The 27,261-nt window shown below is 45.4% G+C and overlaps 1 protein-coding gene across 1 annotated transcript in view; it reads right to left on the bottom strand.

Annotated features, from left to right (window-relative positions):
• The window catches only part of GALNT17 (polypeptide N-acetylgalactosaminyltransferase 17), a 283,928-nt gene extending 257,476 nt beyond the window's left edge, over positions 1 to 26,452 (bottom strand). Inside the window, exon 1 of the mRNA XM_042971399.1 lies at positions 26,273 to 26,452. The gene's annotated coding sequence lies outside the window, so the exon portion shown is untranslated. The remainder of the gene's footprint in view (positions 1 to 26,272) is intronic.
• Between the last annotated feature and the right edge of the window lie 809 nt (positions 26,453 to 27,261).

Below are 27,261 nucleotides of genomic sequence, written 5' to 3'. Positions count from 1 at the left end.
CAGGCGAAGTAATGACTTTCTCAGAATGAGTGTCCTGGCACATCTAACTCTTCTCGTCCTAAGACATTTTACTCCCTGACTCTGGATCTGTGTGTGTCTGTGTTTAAAAACTGCCTTAATGAGTAATTGCCAATGGGTTCTAATAAAAAAAAAAAAAATGGCAAAATGTCTGCAACCCCCCACAAAATCTTCTACTTTGCACACTGGTCCAAATGGATATTTATAGGGGTGCCATCACTTGGCAAAGTGATGTTAAATTGGAAATTCCACTCCCACGTGAACACCTCACAGAAGAGGGGCTGGGACAGGCCTGGGAGGGGTACTGGTGGAGGGCACTGACTCCTTTGAGGATGACGGCTGGAGCGACAGGCTTCATCAAGAACCGCCCCCCCCGCCCCCCGCCGCCCCGAGCCTGCAAAGGAAAAACTTTGGACGAACACCAAAGTCCAAAACGCCAGGAATGGAGGAAGGCGGATCAGCGCATCTGTGTTCGGGAAGTTAGAAATCAGGATACTGAACCAAAAGTTAGCACCCTGTTTCCACAGCACCGAGCTCAGTGTCCGGACCAGTCAGGGGCGAGGATGGGGAAGACAGTCTGGCTTAAAAGGTCAGGCGCGAGGCAGACCCCAGCCTCTGCGAAGGTGCCCCTGGGCTGCCTCTTCTGTCCTGATGAATGTCCTTAAGTACCAGCGAGGGAAATCTGCACAGATGCCAAGAAGAGTGCTGAAGGGTTCCTCCCGCTGGGACTTCTTAGGGTGATGTCCGGTCATGGGTAGCAGACTCTCCCAGTCCTGGCTAGTGCTAGGAGGGCCGTGGGCCCGTGGGTGTGCAGAGAAGCAGCCAGGGTGCAAATATGCGTGTGGCAGGTGGAAGAAAGCGCTGAGTGGTTACTCATCAGTCCGGGAGTTCGCGCGCTTTGCCTCCGTATCAGTCCGCGTACGATTATTCAACAGCCTTTGGGAACCCCTTTGTTGCATTTATCTTGGCTGAAAATTACTGGATGTACGGTTCTTTCCGCTGACCTTCCCACACTGCCCCGGTGCCTTTTAATGACGTTAGATGTAGCAAAGTCCTCGGGCTTGGACAACAGTAGGGCAGCACAGCCTTTCTGCCCCGGGGTATCTGCTCAGCAGGTTCAGCCACCAGAGAAGCACAGGAGATGTGCGAGTCAAGGCATTTGAAGACCACCTCCGACCTCGCCTGGCTAGTGGGGACTCGGCCAGGATGCCTCAGTGGTTGCAAGCTTCCTGAGAGTCTGGGTCAGGGTGCCGGTCTCAGACCAGGCTTCTTGGACTCGACGATGTAGGTGAACCACCAGAGAATCTTGTTAAAAAGCGTATTTTGATGCAGTGGGTTTGGAGCGAGGGCCGAGCTCCCGCATTTCTAACAAGTCCCAGCTGACAAGGAGGCCAGAGGTACACGGGCCACCCTTGGCATCGAAGATGGAGAGCAGGACTGACCTTGAATCCTGGGTCTGCCACTTACCAGCTTATGGGCAAGTCGTCTATCGGGTCCAGGTGGGGAGTGAGGAATGGGAAGGACCTGGGATGGGGGACGAAGGGCGGACGGTTGGAAATCAGAGACTTCCAAGCCGGGGGACGGCAGTGGGGGCAGGAAGGTCTGGAAGACAAGGAATGGGGAGGTAACGCTGTCCCAAGAAACTGTCTAAAATGGCCGCTGGCATGGGCAGCTGGTGGCTACGGAGTGGGGCCCCCGGGTGGCTCAGTCAGTTAGCATCCGACGCTTGGTGTCAGTTCAGGCCACGATCTCACAGTTCGTGAGTTCCAGCCCCGCGTCGGGCTCTGCGCTGACAGTGTGGAGCCTGCTTAGGATTCTTTCTCTCTCTCCCTCTTTCTCTCCCCTGCTTGTGCTCTCTCTCTCTCTCTCTATCAAAATAAATAAATAAACTTAAAAAAAAAAAACAAAAACAGAGGGAACCGGGACATCATGTGTGTTTGGAGAAGGCGTCTCTGCTCCGACCGGCAAAGACTGCCTCACGATTGTTTACCAGCGCCTGGCTCAGCCCAGGGCACACCATCCGTGGTCCAAAATTATTGGGCCTGGAGCAAATTACCACATTAGCAATGGAAGGGAGGTTTGAAGAGCGTTTTGTTCAAGGCCCTGTTTTCACAGTTGCCCAGAGTGGCTGAGATCCAGCCAACATCACACAACCAGACTACGTTCTTGGGTTGGGACCCGCGCTGCCCTGTCAACAGCCGTAAACGGGTCGCGCTTTGCTTCGGACCCTTCGAGGGGGCCGTGGCTGGGGAAGGGCTGGGTGGAGCGCTTCCTGTAAAAATATACATAAGCCGATCTGTTTTGTTGAGACACGCTTGCCAAGAGAAACGCCCCCCGAATCAGCATCTTGGCCGTAAAAGAAAGCACGAGCGAGTCTTCATGTGAATCGCGCGGCCACGTGGGATGGACTCCCTCAGGCCCACGCGCAAGCTTCGAGGAGGCGAAATGGGATCAATGAGTTTCTTTGTTAATCTTGATATTTGCAGGAAGCAAACAAACCAAGCACTCTGCAAATCACTGGCTTTAATCTTCAGAATTACTTATACTGCCATTTAGGAGAGTTTTGTTTTCTGGGGAGATTTGCACACAGCAGGCGGCAAACATTCTAATTGCCGTTAAGTACATTTGGTGTAATATGTTGGGGGAAATGTACTCGTTGAATCAGTTAAGCATGAACACACAGGCTCACGGGCAGAATGCAAGTTTGCACACAGACCCGCTCACCAAAAGTGTTCTTAGTCAGAGACAAAAATCTCACGGGGGAAAAGAGCCTGCCCCTTCCAGACGTGAACGGCACCCCGGGGCCCAGCCACAAATGTCCACAACAAATGATCACGTTGCACTCCACCTTTTGTGCCCCTCTCTCCCCACTCTCTCTCTCCCTGGGTTCATTTATAGCCAAGATGCAATGCTATTTACAACATATATCGTGTCGCCAGGCTTTGCAACCTGAAGCGGGAGGCGTTCAATCTATGCAACAAGAGTAAAGCTCAGTGGGAAGTCAATGTCACGGCTATTTTACGCCTCCAAGTACTCCAGCCACACACGCCCACTTCTCCCACCAGATTAAAACCTCCTTGCAGTCAGGGAGCACATCGCGTCCATTTCCACATTCCTCAAGCTCTTAGCTCTGTGTCTGCCACACGGTAAAGACACAACTGCTATTTGTTGAATTGAACCGAAGATTCTTCCCAAGCGTAAGAGCGTTCACTCAGGAAAGGAGCGTGAAAAGGAAAGGGAGCGTCAAGGCCATTTCCAGAAACGAAGAATGGAGGCGGTGGGGTTCAAGTGCTAAGGCAGGCTTGCCACGAGAGGCACGCTGATCAAGCTAGCTGACTCCCAACTCCCAATGAAAATGCGAGACCAGTTTTTGAAAAACGATGACCCAAGCCTGGGCCGATTTCCCTTCAAGGTCTTCCAGTCGAGTGTGAAATAATTCATTGAGCCCTTGGTTGCATAAAAAAGGAACTGTTTAAAAATCTGACAAGGTGTCGAAGTAAATAATTCACCCATAATAAAGCAAAAAGCATAAAGCGATTACCTGCCTATTCCGACTAACAGGAAGCCAGTAGCTAAACCACACCCAGGGCCAAGTTTCAGAGAACCGAAGTGACAGGCTGCATCCCAGGAAAATTGCCAGTTCTGGGCAAGTGTCGGCAATTTCATATGGCTCGACCACACTACAGCGAAGATGCACGGAGTCTAACCTAAATCTACTCCAAACAAGGCGATATCCTAGCTGTTGTCTGAAAACTTTTAGTGAACTCGTTTGCTTACAAATTAGTTCGTCTGATCATCCAGTTTTGTTGTTGTTTTTTTTTAAGTAGGCTCCAAGGCCAGTGTGGAGCCCAACACAGGGCTTAAACGACCCTGAGATCAAGACCTAAGCCAAGAGCAAGAGTCAGAGGCTTTAAGGGCGCCTCGATGGCTCCGTCCGTTAAGCGTCCGACTCTTGATTTCGGCTCAGGTCATGATCTCACGGTTTGGTGCAGTTGGGCTCCGTGCTGACAGTGCAGAGCCTGCTGGGATTCTCTGTCTCCCTCTCTCTGCCCCTCCCCCACTCGTTCATTTTCTCTCTCCCTTTCTCAAAAGTAAATAAATAAATAAAACTTAAAAAAAAAAAAAAAGTTAGACGCTTCACCGACTCAGCCACCCAGACGCCCTTGATCATCCAGATAGTAAGACCACCGATTCAGATTAGATGTGATCTCCGTTATCGCAACTTGTAAGGAAAAGGAAGAAATGTGATTTCTAGGTCACAGGAGCCAGTGAAGCAAGGATCCCAGAAGGAAGAAGTACTTGGTGATGGAAAAGTCATTTTGCAAGTTCCCAGGAACGTGGCCATGGGGCAGCAGCCATCGCTCTAAACCCAGCAGACAGACGAGGCATGGGAAACTGGCCTGAGCTGCGTATAACGACAGACACTGAAAAGGCTTTTGGTTTTACTAAATCTCAGATACCAGATTATCATTTGTTCCTCTCTAATAGCAAGGTGTAAAATACAGTATGTGGAGAGATTTTTTTTTTTTTTAACTTTCTGACGGCTATAATTTACATCAAGAAATAAATGAACCTAAAAGAGCTTACTGGTGACCAATAAGTTCTTGTTGAATGGATACCTAAATGATGACACGGTGGGGCCCATGAATATCCCACGAGTTACCCGAAGTCCCCCAAATTCTAGCTTTGCAGTGCTGTGACCAAGCGTAATTGTTCCCGTATCTGACTTTATCATTTTTCCCACCTACACCAGTGACTCCCAAACTTTAATGAGCAAAGAACCCACTGAGGCGTCCCTTGAAATACAAACTGCTGGGCCTCACTTCTAGGGATTCTAATCCAGTCTACATAGAGTGGAGTCTAAGAAGTCCACCAAGAACCTCATGGGATTTTGATGCAATTGCTTCATCAATGTAGGTCAATATGCTCATCAGTACGAACTTGAAATCCAATTATCTCCCAACTTAAAGACAGCAACGAGAGGGGCATCTGGATGGTCCAGTCGGCTAAACATCCCACTTTGGCTCAGGCCATGATCTCCCAGTTCGTGAATTCCAGCCCTGCGTTGGGCTCTTTGCTGACAGCTCAGGGCCTGGAGGGCTTTGGATTCCGTGTCTCTCTCTCTGTCTCTGCCCCTACCCTGCTCGTGCTCTGTCTCTGTCTCTCTCTCTGTCTCTCAAAAATAAACATTAAAAATTAAAAAAAAAAAAAACAGCAATGAGAATTTGGGGCTCCCCAAATCCCAATTTCTCACCACATTTTCCAAAATAGTAATAAATAATGTGTAAAAGAACAAATAAAATTATAGCGTTACTGTAAGACAAAGAACCCTCAAAACTTCAAATTATCATTAACAGTAGAAAACGGAAAAAGCAGGGTTCATGATCCCAATACCACCGAAAGTAGATACAAGACAAAAGGCATGAAATGCAATCAATTAACTGGAACACAGGTGATTTTTTTAATGCTAAAAGCCATAATTCACCATGAAGATATAAACATTTTTCATATCTATGCACCAAATAGTGCAGGATCCATCTTTATGAATCAATACACTAGATGCAAGAAAACATAGGCAAGAACCCAGACTGATAAGAAATATTAACACCCCACTCTTAGCATAAGCAAACCAATGAGACAAGGAGTAAACATATAGAATGCTTAAATAATACTATCAATATGACAGAATTGACGGTTATTCATCAAACTTCACTCCTAGAAAAAGACCTTCTTTTCAACGTTGGGAGAAGTTTTAAAAAATAATCACAAAGGAAACATCAGTACCTATCATAAAACAGAAACATTATAAACAACACTCTCTGATCACAATGCAATAAAATTAAAAATTATTAATAAATATTTTAAAGCCATCAGCCTGGAAACTTTTTTAAAAACTACTAAACAAATCATGAGTCCAGGGTAAGTAGAAACCAAAATTAAAGTACTTCTGAGAAATAATGATAATTATTGAAATAATTATGAAATTATGAAATAATTATGAAAACATCACATAATGTCAGTGGGGAACTTCAAGCCTTAAATAAGAATATTCATGGGGCGCCTGGGTGGCGCAGTCGGTTAAGCGTCCGACTTCAGCCAGGTCACGATCTCGCGGTCCGTGAGTTCGAGCCCCGCGTCAGGATCTGGGCTGATGGCTCGGAGCCTGGAGCCTGTTTCCGATTCTGTGTCTCCCTCTCTCTCTGCCCCTCCCCCGTTCATGCTCTGTCTCTCTCTGTCCCAAAAATAAATTAAAAAAGTTAAAAAAAAAAAAAAAAAAGAATATTCAAAGCCTTGGGGCGCCTGGGTGGCTCAGTCGGTTAAGCGTCCGACTTCAGCTCAGGTCACGATCTCGCGGTCCGTGGGTTCGAGCCTCGCATTGGGCTCTGTGCTGACAGCTCAGAGCCTGGAGCCTGCTTCAGATTGTGTCTCCCTCTCTCTGACCCTCCCTCGTTCATGCTCTGTCTCTCTCTGTCTCAAAAATAAATAAACGTTAAAAAAAATTTTTTTTAAAAGAATATTCAAAGCCTTAAAAACTTTTAGCAACAGAGGCACCTGGGTGGCTCAGTCAGTTGAGCGTCTGATATGTGATTTTGGCTCAGGTCATGATCTCACGGTTTCTGGAATCGAGACACTGACAGTACAGAGCCTGCTTGGTATCCTCTCTCTCTCTCTCTCTCTCTCTCTCTCTCTCTCTGTCCCTCCCCCTCTTGTGTGTGCTCTCTAAGTAAATAAATAAACTTAAAAAACTCTTTTAGCAATAAAAATCCTTGAGTTTCATTACCAGCTCAAAAAGCTAGAAAAAGAACAACAAAGTAAGCCACGAGGAAATACAGAGAGGGCAATAATAAATACAAAAGCAGAAGTCAATGAGCTAGAGAAGGGAAAAATACACTATCTCATCAATAAATCAAAATTCTAGTTTGTTTTCTTTTTAATTTTTTTTAAATGTTTTTTATTTATTTTTGAGACAGAGAGAGACAGAGCATGAACGGGGGAGGGGCAGAGAGAGAGGGAGACACAGAATCGGAAGCAGGCTCCAGGCTCTGAGCCGTCAGCCCAGAGCCCGATGCGGGGCTCGAACTCGCGGACCTCGAGATCGTGACCTGAGCTGAAGTCGGAAGCTTAACCGACTGAGCCACCCAGGCACCCCTCAAAATTCTAGTTTTTAAAAAAGTAATTTACAAAACAAGCCAACCTTTAGCTAGTTTAATCAAAAAAGGGAAAAGCACAAAAATATAACATAAGAAACCAAAGAGAAAAATCACTACTGAAACAGTTTTCTTTGAAAGAATTATTTGTAGGTGTATACAAATAAATTTGAAAGCCTAGATGGACTGGACAATATCCTAGGGAAAGGCAGTTTACCCGGGTTGGCCTCATTAGAAACAGAAACCTTTAGTAGACCTGTTTCCCAAGGAGAAATAGAAAAAACCGTCAAGGAATTACCACGTAAAGCACTCCCAGCAGATGGTTTCACAGGTAAACTCTACCAAACTTTCAAAGACCACACAGTCATAATTCTCCATAAATTGTTCCAGAGCATTGGAAAGGGAGAAAACTTCCTAAATCTTTTTTGCAGGTATCTATACCTAAACCTCTCAGGGAGAGCGCAGAGAGAGATAAAGAGAGAATTACAAATTTTGTTGCAAAAGTTCTAACACGATACGAGTGAATATCACGTTCAGAAAGGGAGACACCATGGCCTAGTGGAATTTATTCCCGGGATGCAAACTTGATTCAGTATTAGAAACTCTAATAACATAATACACAATATGGGGAGAAGAAAATCTACGATTATGTGTAGAGGTATGGAAAATACTGAAAACCGTTCAACAACGTCGACTTATCCTAATAAAAAAACTCAAGAAAATCGGAATTATTAGATACTTTCTTAACCAGGCAAACAACTTTACGATCGTCCTAACGAGGCAACGGAGCCCCCTAGCTCTTACTAATTCAACATTTTACTGGAGGGCTCAGGAAATGTAACTGACTTTCAGGCAGACACCGACTTTAATCAAGTGATCAACATTAATGCCACCGGTAATGAAACAAATAGATCCCACATGCGTCCTCATAAGACGTGCTGAGATGAACACATCACTTTTGGGAGTATTCCTGCACAATAGTATAGCCTGAATCTAATTCTGAAGAACAGACGTGTCCAAATTGAGGGATGGTTTTCAAAATAACTGGACTGCAGTCTTCAAAAATGTCAATGTCAAGGTGCCTGGGTGGCTCAGTCAGCTAAGTGTCTTGACTCTTGTTCAGTTCAGCTCTTGATCTTGAGGTTGTGAATTAGAGCCCCAGCATGGAGCGTACATATGTGTTATATATATGTTTACATACACATATATAATAAACATATATACGTGTACGTATATATATAGTATATATATAGTTGCTAGAGTTTTAACAAATAAAAAAAAATAGAAAATATCAATGTCACCCTGGGTGGCTCAGCCGGTTAGGCGTCTGACTTCGGCTCAGGTCATGATCTCACAGCTTGTGAGTTCGAGCCCCGCATTGGGCGCTGGGCTGACAGCTCGGAGCCTGGAGCCTGCTTCGGATTCTGTGTCCCCCTCTCTCTCTGCCCCTCCCCCGCTCACACTCTGTCTCTCTCAAAAAATAAACATTAAAAAAATTTTTTTATTTAATGAGAGAATGTCCTTGTTCTTAGGATACACACGCTGAGGTATTAAGAGGGCAAGGCGCCATCGTGTCTGCAACTTATTCTCAAACAGTTCAGGAAAAAATATGTACATATGGAGAGATAGAAATATTAGAAAATGTTAACATCTGAGGAATCTGGGTAAAATTTTTTATACTATTCTTGCTACTTTTCTGTGTGAAGTTATATCATAATGGAAATTTAAGATAAACATAATGATATTAATAACCTACTTTGATTCCCAAAGCCGTTGGATGCAATCCCATGACTCCTCTCCTCTTCACGATAAAAACCACCAAGAGTAGTCAACTTGTTGTCCCCACTTCTGCTCTCCCATTCCTTCCTTTGCCAATCCCCGTCAGGGCTGAATACCCTTATGGAGATCATCAGTAAACTTCCTGTTGCCAAACCCACTGAGCTCTTCTGGCATCTCAGCACCACTCATGGCTAGTGACCACTCCGTCCTTCTGGAAATACGCTCTTCTTTTGGCTTCCAGGTCACTACATTCTCCCAGATTCTTCCTTCTTTAGTTGCTGTTCCCTCTTGACATCCATTAGTTAATTCGTTTCCTCTTCCTATCTCTAAATTTTAGAATGACCCAGCACTCAATCCTGAGCCCTTGCCTCATCTCCAGCCCTCTTTAGTGACCTCAGTCTTGATGGACATCTCTTTGCTGCTGCCTCCAAAGGTATATCCCCAACCCCAACCTCTCATCTGAGCTCCAGATTCAGAAATAGTTCAATCACCTATTTGATATCTCCCATCATAGGATGCTCATCCTATAATTCTACTTAAGATGTCCAAAGTAGAATGCTTAAATATCTCCCCAAATCTATTCGGTGTTCGGTCCTCCTTAGCTCAGTAAATGGCACTACCATCCACCCGTATGGTTCCATCTAAAACCTGGCTGTCTCCCTTGATTACCTCCAACACAAGCCTCTTCTCATTTCTTCACCTCCCTAGGCTCACCTAATCGGAGTTGCTATCATCTCCTCCCTGAACCATCCTCCAAACTGGACTCCATGCTTCACTCTTGCTCTGTATAGCCCATGCTCCAAAAGAATTCGGAATGATGTTCTAACAGCATAAACCAGATCATGACCCTTCCCTATATCAAAACTCCAGTGACTTCTGTTACTATTAGAATTGGTTTCCTAGAGGGGCGCCTGGGTGGCGCAGTCGGTTAAGCGTCCGACTTCAGCCAGGTCACGATCTCGCGGTCCGTGAGTTCGAGCCCCGCGTCAGGCTCTGGGCTGATGGCTCGGAGCCTGGAGCCTGCTTCTGATTCTGTGTCTCCCTCTCTCTCTGCCCCTCCCCCGTTCATGCTCTGTCTCTCTCTGTCCCAAAAATAAAAAAATAAAAAAAGAATTGGTTTCCTAGAGCTTCCATAAGAAAATGGGTGGCTTAGAACAACAAAAACCATAGTTCTGGAGGCTAGAAGTATGAAATCAAGGTGTTTGGGGCCATGCTCTGAAGTTTCTAGAAAAGAATCCACCCTTGCTTCTTCCTAGCTCCTGGAGATTGCTACATTCTTTGGCTTGTAGATACATTATCACTTCACCCTCTGTCGCTGTCTTCCCACATCCTTCTTCTTTCTGTGTCTGTTTGTGTCTTTGTGTCTCCCCTCCTCTTATAAGGACACCAGTTACCTTGGACTTAGGGCCCACCCTAATCTAGTATGACCTCCTCTTAACTTAGTTTCATTGGCAAAGACCATATTTCTATATAAGGTCACCATCAGAGACACCTCCTCTCTTTCCCCAGTGGACCTTCCTCTAAAGCACACCCTCATTTCCAGTTACTCTGTAGATCAGCACTCTGTTTATTTTCTTCAAAGCACTTACCGCAATCTATATTCATCTCGTCTTTACCTTTCCCAGTTTATCATCTGTCTTTCATTACCATTTCAGCATCCAACCCAGTACCTGGTACACGGGAGCTGATCAATGAGTATTTGCTGAATGAAGAAATACATTCGTGTTTGTGTGTGTGACACCCATCTGTTACAATTCCCACAGAACCTGCCCCTGGCTCTCTACGTAGTCCTTGAAAGTGTTTATTGAAATCAATTAGCCAATAAATTCTATCAATTTCCTCCATGCCACAATTTATAGTCAAACAAAGAATTCTCCTGAACGGACTTTGTAAGACAACAACAATGGCTCCAATGCTGCCACCGGGGTTCCAAACGTTTATTAAGAATTCTGTATTGGGGCACCCGGGTGGCTCAGTTGGTTGAGCGCTCGACTCCTGATTTCGACTCAGGTTGTGATCTCATGGTTCATGGGATTGAGCCCCGTGTGGGGCTCTGTGCTGAGTGTGGAACCTCCTTAGAATTCTCTCTCTCTCCCTCTCTCTCTCTGCCCCTCCCCTGTTCTCTCTCTCTCCCTCTCAAAATAAATAAGCATTTTAAAAAAAGAATTCTGGGGGTGCCTGGGTGGTTCAGTTGGCTAGGAACCCAACTTTGGCTCAGGTCATGATCTCAAGGTTCGTGAGTCTGAACCCCATGTAGGGCTCTGTGTGGACAGCTCAGAGCCTGGAGCCTGCTTCAGATTCTATGTCTCCCTCTCTCTCTGCCCTCCCCAACTCGGGCTCTGTCTCTCTCTCAAAGATAAATGAACATTAAAAAATTTAAAATAAAAGAATTCTGTATCTGGCGTAGGGCAGTCCTAGACTCCTCAAACTTCCCGTGATCAGATACTGTGTAAGTGAACCCACACGCAAAGTGGGACTGGGTTCACCAGAACGAAGATCTAAGACCTTCTTCAAGGTCATGTTATGAACAGGCCTGTGTTACAGAAAACTTCACGTGTGTCCACGAAGCATTTGAGAGTTGTGGAGAGCTCGACGTTATCATCAAGGGTCAAGCGTACAGAAACGTGTTGCCCACAGAGGCACATCCTGCTCCCTCACCATCGCAACACGTACCATTAAAGGGGTTTTCAAGGAATGGTAATTCGCGGTACGTCTACTTGAAGCGATTTTGTATTTATTTATTCGACTGAATTATTTATGTTCCTCATAATGAAATGCAACTCGACACGGCATTGGTTCTCTCACGTCTTCTTTTGCTTTCATTTGGTTTGTTGCCTATGACTATTTTTATGCAAATGAGGTTATGATGACATTAAACATTTTCTCCTGATTTTCCAAGAACAAATATGTTCTCTCCATATGCCACAGTCTTCTTTTGCCTGCATCCATCCTCAGAGCTCTGTCGGCTGATCAGAATTTTTTCTAAATTAACTCCAAGGACATTCCATCTGTAATACTGATGAGCCTGTCTCCCTCTGCAGTGTGCACAGAGCACTCCCATTAATACCTGAATTTAGCCCATTTCGCCCATTCCGCCAGAAGCCTCATGCATCCCCCCCCCCCCCAGCTCTCACAGCGCTGTAAATCTCACCTTGTTACAGAGCACCGTGGCACTTCCCCTCCTGCCACTTCGGGGGACGTTTACTCACAGAACGAAAACAACCAAGAACTCCACACATTTAAAAAAAAAAAAAAAAAAAAAAAAAAAAAAAAAAAGGCCTGATGATTGCAGAGACATTTGCCTCTACCGATTATATCCAGGGCTGCGGAACAAGTGTTTTCAGGAGAGAATTTCACATAACTAGCCACTAGACAAATCAGAGTGGAATTCGGCAGGCTGCATACACTGGGCTCGTGTAGGCTGGCTTGGGCTTTCTCATGTGGTGTGTGTGTGTGTGTGTGTGTGCGCGCGCGCGCGAGAGAGAGAGAGGGAATTTGTTTTAACTCAGGTGCACTGCTACAGTGAGAGGCACTAGGTCTGGGCAGGCAGGAGAATCCCCTAGAAGGACGCAGGTTGCAGACTGCCAGAGTCCCCAGGTACAGGTATTGTGGGAATTTCTGAATATTACTAGAGGTGAGCTGTTTGCCTATGGTTCAGACATGCCTGCAGTCCTGACATACAGCATCAAAGGGCTGCAGAAGCAAGGACAACCACGGCTGTAAATCCCAACGTTGGTTTGACGTAAGGTTATAAATCAAGAATTCCATTTCCCATGGTCACATCTACATCTGGGGAACATGCATTTGGTTCTCAATGACCCTGGCCGTTGTAAACACGCCACACAGCGGATGCATTTGCATAGACAGGACGAGGTTCACGTTGGGTTTCTCTCTGCAGATTTCAAGTTCCCTGTGCAAGCAACTGGAACTGGTCCAGGAAGCTCTCCGGAACCGAAATGGAAGGGAATCTTTCCCGCAACCTCGTTTTAATGCATTTAGATGAGAATCCTCTCAGGTTCAAATGAAAGATTAAATTAACTTTGCCAATTCATAAATTTTTGGGCAGCCGGGCTGGCACTGCCTCTAGAAGTGGAGTCCTTTCTTAAAAATTAGCTAAATCTTTGACCCCCGTGCTTACGATGCCCTTGGTAGCACAAACAGCATCTCAGCTGTGAATCTGTCTTTCGACCCTAGTCTCTACGTTTGAAACACTCTGGAGGGTTCTCCACCATTTCACGGGGGTATAATAAAGTACAAAAAGGAAGATCATTCAAAATGAGGTTGATTTCTTTTTTTTTTTTTTAATATTTAGTGTTTATTTATTTTTGAGGGAGAGACAGAGCGTGAGCAGGGGAGGGGCAGAGAAAGAAGGAGACACAGAATCCAAAGCAGGCTCCAGGCTCTGAGCTGTCGGCACAGAGCCTGATGCGGGGCTCGAACTCATGAATAGCGAGATCATGACCTGAGCGGAAGTCAGACACTTAACTGACTGTGCCACCCAGATGCTCCAAAATGAGGTTGATTTCTATTCAGTTTCATTTATCAAATGGACGCCCTGGAGGACATGGGATGGGAGGGAACAGGGGTAGGAGGGAAGGTAAACCAATAACGAAGGATGAGAACTTCCCCAAGCGTGCAAAGTCCTGCCCTGCCCTGCCCTGCCCTGCCCCTCGTTTTCTCTTCCACCAACTTTCTCCCATCTCAGAAAATGGTGGGGTCCCAAGACGCTCAAAGTTTTAAAAATAAGAATCATGCAGGTGAAATCACACAGGTGAATCAGCTTGTGAGGATGAAGATTTATAGCTCCCCATTCTAGGGGGCTAACTGGGAGGCGAATCTAACTAGCAGGGCCAAAAACTTGACACAGTTTTTTTTTTAAATTAATTTATTTTGAGAGAGAGAGAGAGAGAGAGAGTGCAAGCAGGGGAGGGGCAGAGAGAGAGGGAGAGAATCCCCACCAAGCTCCCGAGGTCACCGCAGAGCCCGATGCGGGGCTCGATCCCACAAAACTATGAGATCATGACCTGAGCCGAAATCGAGAGTCAGACGCTTAACGGACTGAGCTGCTCAGGCACCCCAAGACTTCACAGTTGTAACCCGCAGCCCTGGCAAGTCAAATGCAAGGGCCACACTTCCAGAAACATGATAAGCCTGCTGAGTATCAATCTGATGAGATACTGGGGTAAGTGGGAAGCTTCAACAAAAACCACAGAAAACAATACTGATGCTTGGCCCCACTCCCCGAGATTGTGAGCCGATCGCTGTCGGGGAGAGTATCGGCATCCCAATGGGGAAAGTTCCCCAGGTGATTTCAATGCCTGGTCAAGACTGAGAACTGCCAGGTTGGGAGAATCCACGCCTTTAGACAAGCAGGGATGTGAGCCCTAGAGCTTCCACTTTTCACACTTTTACGCAAAGAACATTCCAGAAGACTCCTGTCTGAATAATCACATTTATTCCAAGATTCCACGGTTGCAAAAAAAGGCAGGAAATAATGATGAAAATTGGGCCATCTGCCTCTTGACTGTAACGGTCGGGGATTTTAAGGCAGGAGCATCTGACTGAGGCAACAAAGGGTTCTCTTTGTGCTGTGCGGACCCCAGACCAGCCTGGAAGATGAGGCAGAACCTCCTTCGCCCTCCCCGCAGCTGCCCCAGGCCAACGGCCAGCCTCAGAGGCCGGGTCAGGCTCCACATTGGAGCGGCTGCACAGAAAGCCTCAAAAATCAAAACTTCACTGAGAACACGAGGCCACAGCGGAACAACGCCCAATCTCTTAAAACTCTCTTACCCTCTCAGAGGTTCTCCGTATAAGGAATTAATTCTTCGAGAGTGGCCAAGACTTCAGACCAAGGACTCCGTTGAGCCCAGCAACCTACTTCCTTTGCAAGCTCCAAAGAACTTCCTTTGAGAACCATTCTGGGCTTTTCAACATTCAGCCCTTCACACGGAAAAAAAAAAATATTTTAACATGTGGTGAAAGAAATCATTTCAATTTTTGCAAAGGTAAAGAACACAGATTATAACTGATCCTTGAACTGTCTGAATTGGACTCAAGCGGGGTTTGAATTGCGTGAAGGCCTCATTCGCGGATTTTTCGCGGAACAGTCCCGTAAATGTGTTTTCTCTTCTTGATGGTTTTCTTAATCGCATCTCCTTTTAGCTCTAGTTTACTTTATGGTAGGAAGGCAACGTATAATGCATGTGACATATACAATATGTGTTAATCAACCGTTTCTGTTACCAGTTAGGCTTCTGGTCGGCCGTAGGTTATTCTCGTAGTTAAGATTTTAGGGAGCCAAATGTTACAGGCAGATTGTCGCCTCCTAACCCCCACGTCATTCAAGGGCTGACTGTAAACTGTCTTTTTTGGTCAGATTGCTGTCGATGATGACAAAGCAGGGCCAGGCGGCGGCTGATAGCATCCCGTCGCCTTCTGCTATGCGTCCTATGCCCTCAGAACACCCAACTGACCTTCCTTCATACGGAGGCTATGGTAGATCCCAAAGCTGGGCCTTCTGAGTCAGCTGGGAAGATCCTGGGGAAGTCCTTCCCAGGAGCTCATCCCAGCCTGGCATCTGTCTCAGGCTGGGTCCCCTGGATTTTTGTGCCGACGTGACGACGAGAAAATACTCGTTACGCTAGATTCGAGTTTTCCAAATTAGAGACATACAGCTGTGCCCTACTCTTCAGGTAGATATTTTCCCAACGATTCTGTCATTACATGCAAGGTGTTTTAAGGATAAGGGGTATGTACGATGAAGGATCTTTAAGATGTAACGACAGCTAATATTTATGGATCAGGTATCATTCGTATACGAGAAAAGGCTCAGACAGTGGCCTGGTAGATCAGTCTATGGAGCTCCCAAGAAATAATCGATTTACTCCCCACGACAATTCCATGAAGTAAACACCATCACATCACCACCTTACATATGAGGAAACTGAGGCACTGAAAGGTTCAATAACTTGCCCACAGGCACAGAGCTAGGAAGAGGCAAAGCTAGGCTTGGAACTCAGACAGATTTCCAAGTCCATGCTCTTGACCTCTATAAAAGCTCTCGGATCTAGGTTTTGAAGTGATGTGGACACGCTCTTCAGACCCAAGGAACCCACAAAAGTGGAATCAACGTTCACCCACAAATACTTTGGGAATGATGGGACATTAAACCAAGGGCACCGCGCCATTTATATATTCCCATCACTGTGGGTGAGGACCAGTTCTAGCCAAAGAAGTTCCTTCCTCTAGAGGACATCAACTCTATGGTAAGACACTCCCTAAACTTATAAATATCGCACTCTTCATTTTTTCTGAGTTTTGCCCCCCAAAATACTGTATCCCTTAAAGAGAGTTTCAATTATACCACACCACATACGAGGGGGCCTTATGTGCACCACTTAATCAAATTCAAAATGCAGTTTCGTGGTGGGGGAACTTTGTTACAGTTGGAAGGGGTAAAAGGGACGAAGAGAAGCAAACGAAGGAAGTATATGCGCGCACACACACACACGCGCACACACACACACACACACACACACACCTCTCCGAAGAAACTGTCCTGTTCCTCGGACTCAGAATCTCTCTTCCTTCTGACGGTGCCAGCGTGGACTAGAAGGTTCAGGGCACGGCCTGAAGAGGAACCTTGGTGTGCGGGCAAGTGCACAGGCCTCGAAGATGCACACAGAGCTGCGTGTGACTCCGGGCTCCAGCACTTACGGGCTGTGCGACCTCGGGCAGGTTGCTCAACCTCTCCTAACCTCCTTCAACTCATTTATAAAACAGAGAGGGGAACAGCTCCTTCAGAGAGCAGTTAAATTTAAACAAGATCAATAAAACATGCAGCACAGTGACAAAACATAAAAGGCAGTCAATAAAAGGGAATAATTATCGTGGTTAGTGATTCAGAGACACTCCTAAGCATGCACCGATTTATAACGTCGACCAACAAGTATTTATGGGACAGTTACCCTCTGTGCCCACATCTGTGAAAGGCAAAGTGTAACACAGGATTCTTGACCTTCTTTAAGGTGCGTTCGCTCTACTAGAAAACCAACCTACGAGACACGGGATATTGATCATCGGAGAAACGATTCAGAAAAAAAAAAAAAAAAGCCCAGTCACCGATTCAATAATCAGATGCTTCCTTTTCACAGGGGGCAGAGAACTCGAGTCGGGTAATTATAACACCGTCACCTGCATACACACACAGACTCCGCCCACAACACCCACTGGACTTGGATGCTTCTCAAATCTCCACGGTCAGCCCGGATGTCATTCCTGACCTCCATACCCACACGTGCAGCTGTCCTCTGGATATGACACGAAGACGGTCCACAGACATCCCACGCCAGGTGTGTCCAATGCGGGGACATCGTTGGAATATAACCGGTTAGAATTTGTGGCAATAAAGGAAAGAGGGGGCTTTCTAAGTGAAGCAAAATGAATTCCAAAGAAACCTGGCGTGTGGATTTATAAGCAGGAGGCCAAAGGAGAAATTGAAGATAACAGCAGTAGAAACTGCCCATAAATTACCGCCACGATCTAGGAGGAGGAGGCCAGCCATAAAAAGTGTGCAAGGATCTCAGCGGTGGCTTTCATAAGCACAGACGGATTTCTGTGCTGCTGGGTGGTACCTCCCCCCTATTACCAGATAATCAGGCAAGCAGATCGTTAATACGCCACATGATACGCTATAGGACGGGAGATCTCCGCAAGGGACAGGAGTGGGGTTTTTAAAGCCTTAGCCGGCTTCTGGTGTCACCAAATGTCACACGTTGTCACATGATGAACGAAGCTGGCAGATTCGTCTCGTGGTTGCCTCGAGAAAACCCCACCGAAGGGAAAACGCGGACAAACAAAACTACCGCCTTTGATGCAAAACACGAGCCTTTGTGGGGCTCTCTCACGGTTAACGAAGTCACTTCACGCTGTCTCCCAAGCTAGAAACTTCTGACTGTGCCCACTTCATCCATATCCAATTAATTGCCTCGTCTGACCGATTCCCAGAAAGTTTTTCTCGAATCTGCCCGCCCGCTCCATCCCTGCCTAGTTCTTGGTTTGCTACAGAGGAAAGCATTTCCATAAAAATAGTATGATAATAATAAAACTCTATTATTAGAGGGACAATATCCTCCCCATTGGATAAGGCCTAGCACTCGGTTGGCACTCCACAAATGGGTGGATGGAGAAAAGACTAAATATATTCAGCCAACCTGCTACCAGCCCCCATCTGCGGCAACCTATCCTACGCATTCCTGCCAGAGTTAATCATTATCAAATCAAAAAAAAAAAAAAAACAAAAAAAAAAAAGGGATTGTATCAAGAGTACCATCTTGCCTCACGCCCTTCGTCGGCATCCACTGACCATGATAAAGTCCCTGCTGGAACCCAGGCTGGCACATAAGTGCCTCACAATCTGGCCACCTGCCTCCCCTCCCACTTCTCTTTCCGCAGTTCACTCTCGAAGGTCTGTTCCAGCCCAAAGTGGATGTGCTGTTCCCCGCACCAAGAACTTGCCCAGTCCTCTGGCCCAGGCTATTTTCTCTTAAATGCCCTGCCTTCTCTTTGGAGGAAAAACTCCCCTCTGGCCAGTATGACCAAGGCTACCTTTGCACTGCTCTCTGACTCCTGTGAACATCCATCTGCCTCCCCACGCTCTCGGATTTCCGAGAGGGCCTGGCTCCTCTCCGTGCTGCCAGCACAGTGCCCGGCAGACTGACTGGAGACTTCCATCAAAAACCATTTTGGGGGCGCCTGGGTGGCTCCGTCAGTTAAGCATCCGACTTCAGCTCAGGTCATGATCTCGCGGTTCATGAGTTCGAGCCCGCGTCGGGCTCTGTGCTGACAGCTCAGAGCCTGGAGCCTGCTTCGGATTCTGTGCCTCCGCCTCTCTCGGCCCCTCCCCCACTCATGCTACTGTCTCTCTCGCTCGCTCAGAAATAAACATTAAAAATTTTTTAAAAAGCATTTTTAATAACTTTCTTAAAAGAAGAAAGGAAAAAAAAAACCCATGAGGCCAAAGGAACAGTGTACAACTTAGAAAAGAAGCCCACATATATAAAACATACAAACTGCATTAAACATAGCACCTCCAAATAAGAGTGATTTACAAGTTTTTTGGCAAAAGCTGCTTTGAAAAGAAACAGACAGACATTTTAAAGAAAAGATACATACCTGGTACCATATTCTCAAATAAACCCTAGGTGGATAAAAGAGCTAAACAGAAGAGTCACGGAAAAGCAACATGAACAGAATAGAATATTTATTAAGTATTTCCGAGGGATGGTATCTTTCTCGGCTTCAAAGCAGTGAAGAAATGAAATTGGCAAGATTGACAGTTCGGGATTCGTACAGATTTAAACTATCTGTCCGGTGGAAGAAAGAAAAAAAAACCCACACAGAATTGAAATGAAACGGAAAACAACATTTTGGAAGCCATTTGCGTGCAACACAAACAAATGGTTAATCCCCCCACTATCTAAAACTTCCTTCACATTTATAAGAAAAACACATTTCTTAAGCCTGGCATGAGAATAAAACAGTAAGAATTAAGGCAACATAAGCTTCTGTACAAAATTTCAGTTGAAACCAGCTGATTTAAATCCCCTACACTTGGGAGGACTTCACAAAAAGGATCTTGCCCATCAAGGGATACTTTCTCCTGGGCTCGGACTGCATGGGAGGAAGGAAAGTACCCCGGCCCCAGACACCTGCCTCCCCTCCACTGACCACGATAAAGTCCCCGCTGGAACCCGGGCGGGCACTTAAGTCCCTCACAATCTGGCCACCTGCCTCCCCTCCAATTTCTCTTTCCGCAGTTCACTCTCGAAGGTCTGTTCCAGCCCAAAGTGGATGTGCTGTTCCCCGCACCCTCAAATCCAAGAACTTGCCCAGTCCTCTGGCCCAGGCTGTCTTCTCTTAAATGCCCTGCGGCACCCCCAGGGCTCAGATGTCAGAGCTTCTACAGGTAAATCCTTTGCCGCTCTTGGATGGCAACGGTTAATCCGCAATTTAGCAAAGGTTAAGTTGGTAACTTTTGCTATGGAACCCAGAATTTATTTGCAGTGGTACCTCTGGTGTCCCTATAGGGCCCATGAGCAATCCCTCAAGTTCATCCCCCATTCCACCTTCCAATTCGGCTTCCAGATAGCTGCCAGAACAATCTAAAAAAGGCAAATGTGGTCACGTCACCGAACCTATCTCTTCCTTTCTTCTCCCATACTTTCGCCCTGCCTAGCCTGCGCTCAATCTTTTCCTGGTGTAGATTACACTGAATGCTTCATTAAACTTTCATTTTATGAAAATCAAACCTATACAGTCCCGTCTCCTTTCTGTAATCTCCATGTACCTAAATAACAATGATGACACTACTATTTCTTCACGTTTAAATTTTATATCTTTTCAATTGATTTTCTGTTTCTGCGGATGGAGACTGAATGGCCTGATACACCCCACGCCCCCACACACATTTTGCCCCCCTCCTTCTCCTAACACAGCTATACCATAATTTGCGGGGAAGTAAATATCCAGCGTTTACATTTGCGTGACTATATTGTCCCCAGCTGAGCCAGAGTGTATACAATTAAAGTTCCTTTCTTAAGAAACTCTTGCTCCCCCCGCCGCGTGGCTAACAATTGCTTTGCTTTGTCAGAAGTTTGGTTTTGTTTTTTTTTTTGCCTTCTGTTTCTATCACTAATTCAGTCCCAAACTTTTGAGAAGAATGGTTAAAAAAAAAATCTTGCAAAGACAAGAAATACAAAAATAAACACGTGGGACTACATCAAACTAAAAAGCTTCTGCTCAGCAAAAACCAAAACAAAACAAAGCAAAACACCACCCACAAAATGAAAAGGCAACCTATTAAATGGGAGAAGATATTTGCAAATCATATATCTGAGAAGGGATTAATGTTGAAATGTACTACAACTCAATAGCACAAAAACCCATAAACAATCCAATCAGAAAATGGGCAGAAAAGCTAAACAGACATTGTTCCCAAGAAGGCATACAAGGGGCCGAAAGGCACATGGAAAGATGCTCCCCATCACTCATCATAAAGGAAATGCAAATCAAAACCACAAGATAGTACCTCACACGTGGCTGATATCAAAAAGACAAGAATAAGTTTTGGCAAGAATGTGGAGAAAAGGGAATCCCTATGCACCGTTGGCGGGAATGTAAATTGGTGGAAAACAGCGCGGAGCTTCTTCAAAAAAATAAAGAATAGAACTACCATAAGACCCAGCAAATCCACTTTTGGATATTTATCCGAAAAAAGAAATGAAAACACGAATTCAAAAAGATACCTTCACCTCCATGTTCCCTGCTGTATTATTTACAGGAGCCAAGATACAGAAGCCCTGTACGCATCCATCAGTGGATGAATGGATAAAGAAAATGTCTCTCTCTCTCTCTCTCTCACACACACACACACACACACACACGACTACTATTCAGCCATGAAAAAGAATGAAATCTTGCCATTTGTGACAACACGGATGGACCTGGAGGGCACATTAGGCTAAGTGAAATAATTTGGAGGAAGACAAGCACTGGGTGATTTCACATATATGTGGAATCTGAAAACAAGCTCATTGACAGAAGAGACTGGTAGCTGCCAGAGGCAGGGGGGTGGGTGAAAGGAGTCAAAAGGAAGAAACTGCCAGTAATAAAATAGGTCCTGGGGATGTAATGTACAGCGTGGTGACTACAGTTAGTAATATTGTATTCACATGTGAAAGTTGCCGAGACAGAAGATCTCAAAAGAAAAAACAACCTGTTACCGATGTGCAGACGTTAACTACACGGGTCAGACTTGCCGCGGTCTATTCACAATGTATACATACGTCATTATGTTGCACACCTGAGACTAATATAATGTATGTCGATTGCCTCAACAATAATAGCAACAATAATAATAATAATAATTATTATTATTAATGTAGTCAAAAACATTAGGTAATCAAATAATTCTGTCCCCTGGCCTCCCTTGGAGACATACCTCCTACAGCCCTCCAACCTCCTGTTCCGATGCGGAATGCCTGCTCTCTTGGCCGGCTACACAGCTGTCACCCTGAAATGTGACTCTGGAACATTCCTTCATCGGCTTCCCGGGATCTGCCGTTAGTACCCTCCTGTCTCTTCAATACTATCACCATTCTCTTTCTTACTTTGCTCCCTTGTTTTACTGGAGCATATCCTTGAGAAGCTTCCTGAAAACAGACGCAGGGAAGGGGGCAATTGCGGAGACCCTACAGAAATGCAATACATTTACTCTGTGCTCACTCTTGGCACAAAGAATTCAATGGCTGGCCACGGAATTTGAGGTTGAAAGCAGCGTTTTCAACTCCTCTCCTAGAGTGCAGCGTTGCTACCGTGAAATCCAATCCCAACTATTTATTTGATCCACATTTTCTCTCTGAAAGCTTTTAGGACTCTCTCCTCCTCCAAGCTGTTCCGAAATTTTACATTTACATATTTTTTTAATTTGAAGATCTCACTGGCTTTATTAAATGATTCATTCATGAATCAGGCAGCATCCCAGCTAGAAAACAGAGGGGTGATCTAAGAAGTTGTGCAAAAACATTCACATGCCATGATGTGGGTTTAATTTTTCTTTTCAGTGATTCCATAGACACGGGGCGGGACCTTCTAACCTGAAAGCTTATGAACTACAGTCCTGGAAAATTATGCTACATCATTAATCTGACCATTTTCTTCTGTTGTTTTTTAATGTTTATGTTTGAGAGAGAGAGGGAGGGAGGGAGAGAAGAGCATGAGTGGGGGGAAGGGCAGAGAGAGAGGGAGACACAGAATTCCAAGCAGGCTCCAGGCTCTGAGCTGTCGCACGGAGCCTGATGCAGGGGGCTCGAACTCATGAACTGTGAGATCATGACCTGAGCTGAAGTCAGATGCTTAACTGACTGAGCCACCCAGGTGTCCCTAATCTGACCATTGTCTTCTGTTTTCTCTGTTCTCTTCCCAATATTCCTATTATTTAATGTCTAACCGGCTGGTCTGCCAGAAGTTTTTCTCAATGCTATCTTCCACTCTTTCAGTGAATTATTTATTTCCACCTTATTTTTAACTTCCCAGGCTTCTCTGTTATTCTCCAATTATTACTTTACCATAGCAGTAGGTCTTGTTCCGTGAATAAAACAAGACATTCCGTGATTTGAGCCACCAATTCGAGTCTTTAAGTTTATAGTCTCTTCCTCTTCCAGACGCCTTTTCTATTGTTGTTGCTGTTGTTAAGGCCTTTTGTAACGGAGACTCTCCAGAGATGTCCAGGGATCCTGGCTCTCCTCTCTTATTTCAGACTAAGACAGCTATGTGTAGACAAATGGAGCTTTACAACAGGCACGCCTTACTACTAAGTGAGCTGAACTCTGGGGCGCCTGGGTGGCTCAGTCGGTTAAGTGCCTTACGTCAGGTCAGCTCATGATCTCACGGTTCCTGGGTTCGAGCCCCATATCGGGCTCTGTGCTGACAGCTCAGAGCCTGGAGCCTGCTTCACATTCCGTGTCTCTCTCTCTCTCTCTCTGCCCCTCCCCTGCTTGTGCTCTGTGTCTCTCTTTCTCAAAAATAAATAAACATTAAATATTTTTTTTTTAATTGAGCTGAACTCAGAAATTGGGGCAGGGGAGCCAACTATCGTATCGATTAGCCTGTTTCTTAGCCTGGTTTCCTGAGAATAGATGCTTCAAACTGTACTCATTTACAGGGGTGTGAAAGTCTGCGGGGGGTGAGGGGGGGCAATTAATGATGCTGAGGGTGTCCCTAAATGGTATGCGGCCCTATCCTCTGTCCTAGCCTACATCTTATGAGTTCAAGGCCAGAGTTCACCTTTTCTGGAGAGTAGATCTCCCATATTCTTCCAGGCAGGGAAGGGCAGAACCTGGCTGTGTGGTGTGGGGGAAAGAATCGGGGGATACAGCTGCAATCCCTGTTTTCCAATCTACCTCCCAGCCATCAGAAGTACCCAGGGCCTCCAAAGCCTGAGTCTCTGGGGTTCTGAGATGTGACTGGGCTGCATTCTTCACCTCTTCCCACCCCACCGCACCATACGCAGGAGGCGGGGTCCCAGCCTCATCCAGTTTTCTGTCAGTGACCACTCACCCCTCCTCTTTCGATCTTCCAAAATTGTGTAGGTGTTTCTTCCTTGACGTCATCCCCTAACGTGCTCTGTTGTCCCTTGTAGATTACCATCCTCTCCAGTTCTTTCCGATCATCTTAGTAAATAAAGTTCCAGGAGGGGCCAGATGCAGGTCGTATGTTCAGGACACCATGCTAAGTTAACAGAGCGCGATTGAGCTACGCGTTCCCCACCCACCCCCCCGAGCACGCCGCGTTTTTATTTGTGCCCCCAACTCTGCTGTTGTTCCGGTGCCTGGTCCATCCGTATCTTTCTCCCTTTGACCCTTCATGGGGTGAAAGGGTTGAGATGAAGTTCAGGCATCACGCTGTGTACGTCGCTGGCTTGACACACACCACGCAGACCGCAATGTGCCAAATCAATCTGCCTACAAGTTTGCCTCCATCCCCAGAGAAGAAGTAAGTAGGCAAGGAATGTGTCTTTGCCGATATTCTGCCTCTAATATGGGGAAAACCATCTGGCACATAATAGGTGCTCACTAATATCTGTTCAACTGACGCACTTCCAGCAAGCTCCACGTTGGAAACATTTTCATTTCCAAAGGAGTGGAAAAAAAAAAAAAAAAAACAACCCACATTGCTCTGTTTATTTGCCAACATCCAAATAAGAAAGGCTAATCAGAGAGCACCAGGAAATGAAAACAGCCAGATGTGTTTGAGAGCAAAAGTCCAGGAACACAAAATAGCTTCCAACAGGGGTGATGTATGTTTTCTTAGCGATTCAAAATGAATATATGTTTATTAGGCAGAGAGAGAGAGATTTAACAGGCTTCTCGGCTAATGCTGCAATTTTAAATCCATTTAAGATAATTTTCTTTATCTTGAATCTGTTTCTCTCAGTAACCAGGATACTTAACTGATTTGTACAAAATCCATTTGAAAAAGGAATAATCTACTCTAAGCAAGGACACACTCTAAATGGGAAAAAGGAGACACTACAAATCTATCAGAAAACAAAGAACCCGTTAAGCCAACGTGACGCCTGCCTAGAAAATGGGTTTTCCTCCAGCATCTATGACCAACCCCTCTTCTCCATTTCCCAAGGAGAAAACAAATGAATCCTGAATCTGAGCCCGCAGAACAAAGGCCTTTCAAGAGACAATCAAGATGCAAACCACTTGTTTAAAAGGTAAGACTCAATCAAAACAGTAGAAGTTGAAACAATCATGGAACATACTTTCTCACCCATCAGCTTGGCAAAGCGTCTTTGAAAGGCAAGTACCCAGTCTGGGAAGGGACGGGTACTACTCCAACTGGAGTGAGGATTGCCATAAACTTTCTAGAGGACAAGATCCCAAAACGTATCACCAGTCTCCAAACGTAGTCCTATGATATGCTACAAGGATTATACTTTTAAAAAGTGTGGATTGAGAAAATAAATACCCAATCACGACACATAAAGATTTGAGTGCGTAGACATTCATCAAGTTGTTGTTTATGAAACTGGTATTTATGGAAAACTGACAATAAACCAAATTTCCGAAAATGGAAATAATGAGGATCATAATGAAGCGTAATTAATAACATCAGAGAGTGCTCATGAAATAATATTAAGTGAAAAAAGGACACAAACAATATGTCACATAATCATAAATCTGTATAGAAGGCGGACTCAAAGGCAATATACTAACATTTGACAAATTGCAGTCTCTAGGTAGAAATCATGGTGATTTTTGTTTTTTACTTAAAACTGAAGGTTTTAAGGTTGAGGACCTTCCTATACGTTTCTCGGTTCCTTTTATAAAAATTTAAATACTTTATTGGGGGCACCCGGGTGGCTCAGTGGGTTAAGCATCTGACTTCAACTCAGGTCACGATCTTGAGGTTCGCGAGATCATCGGGCCCTCTGCTGTCAGTGCGGAGCTCGCTTGGATCCTCTGTCCCCCGCCCCCACCCCCTCCCACCTGTCCTCACTCTCTCTCTCTCAAAAATAAACATTAAAAAAAAAAACAAGTAAACAAACAATAATTATAAATTATCTTTAAAAATGTAAATACTTTATTTAGATCATATTTCATGGTCAACAGTACTTGGTCTGTTGACTGTGAAGGAGACTGAGTGAGATCAAAGCTCCTTTGTTAGTTACAAACAACATGAGAACATGTCACAGACTCGGGTCTACACCCAACCCTATGACATGGCAAGTCGCTCTGAAGGACCCAACCAGAACTTACTTGGTGGGACGATAATCCGGAATGGAACGATCCAGTGAAATTTTTTCACTGAGGTAGGAATTGTAGCCATACTTCTCATGGGGTCCCTTGGCTTTTTCTTCTTCGGCCGGGGAAAGCGTAGCGGGAAGGCCCCCTTTGCCCCGTCCACCGTAACCTTCGATGAGCCCAAGGGATTTGGATAAGCCTAGAAAAAGGAGGGAAAAAGAATTATTTGAAAACCACCACATCAGGACACATCACTCAAACTGAGCTATGGCTTTGATGGAAATTCTACCATTACCTGTCACAGAGAAATTTACGTTCCCAATTTATCAATCCAGGACTATGCCCTGAACGCATTCATATTGAGAGGAAGTTCAGGGCAACTGGGAGTTCTGGGGTTGAGTCTAATTCCCAAGAAGAGGCCTCTCCCTCCTTTGGGGAACAGACTGGATGGAGGTCTACAAAAGGGAAGAGATCATCTAAACTGGGAGCAACGCAGACCAAGAAGGACACACACAATGGGACAGAACTGAGGCTCAGCCAGGCCGGCTTTCCCTTCTCCGTGCGGCAATTACAAGGCCCCATATTCCACGAGATACGCGTACAACACAGAATGAGAACAGCCAGTAACAGGGAACGGCCAACCCTGCAGGTGTTTTTGCTTCATTTGAACAGAGAATGACATACGGATTGATTTTATCATGAGTTTAAAGTGTGTAACAACCTGACACAGTTCTTTACCTAATGGTTTTATTTAAATTTCATCTAAATGGCAAAAGGAAATACAGAATGTTTGAGAACAAATCATAGACAGAAAAACCCCATAAGGGTGATAACTGTGCCAAGCAGAGTAGGAGGCCTCTGTAACAAGCCTCACTGAGCAATTGGAAGTTCCCAGAACGGTGGCAGCTTTATACCTACTGTTCCATTATACGATAAACAGCTTGATGGGCAATTTCGAAATCCAAGAGTTACGGGAGGTTTTACTTCAGGCCTAGAAAACTTTT

The sequence above is a fragment of the Panthera tigris genome, chromosome E3 (genome assembly GCF_018350195.1).
Source record: "Panthera tigris isolate Pti1 chromosome E3, P.tigris_Pti1_mat1.1, whole genome shotgun sequence".
Lineage (NCBI taxonomy): Eukaryota > Metazoa > Chordata > Mammalia > Carnivora > Felidae > Panthera > Panthera tigris.
This window is presented reverse-complemented; position numbering and strand designations above follow the sequence as displayed.